Below are 281 nucleotides of genomic sequence, written 5' to 3' on the forward strand. Positions count from 1 at the left end.
ATGTTCAATGAGCACAGAAAAACTCAATCAAAACGGACACGTTATCATTATCAGTTTTACGTTGTTCAATTTTATGAACATGAAAATCTGCCCTCTCCCCTTTTTAGTAGAGCTCAGGAAACACTGCTCTGCTGGGCATTATGCCACATGGACTGCAGTTGAAACCACACAGAGTGACACACTCACTATGGCTGCAACAACTTCTCATTTAATTGATTTGGTGTCAACTATTAAATTAAGCGAAACTATTTTGATAATCTTTAGTCCTCTCTGACAGTAAA

At 37.7% G+C, this 281-nt stretch overlaps 1 protein-coding gene across 3 annotated transcripts in view; it reads right to left on the reverse strand.

Moving 5' to 3' along the window:
* The window catches only part of si:ch211-214e3.5 (zinc finger protein 518A), a 15,322-nt gene that overhangs the window by 12,685 nt on the left and 2,356 nt on the right, over positions 1-281 (reverse strand). The window lies entirely within an intron of this gene.

The sequence above is a fragment of the Morone saxatilis genome, unplaced genomic scaffold, assembly GCF_004916995.1.
Source record: "Morone saxatilis isolate NCDOM2014 unplaced genomic scaffold, NCSU_SB_2.0 Contig1, whole genome shotgun sequence".
NCBI classification, from domain to species: domain Eukaryota; kingdom Metazoa; phylum Chordata; class Actinopteri; family Moronidae; genus Morone; species Morone saxatilis.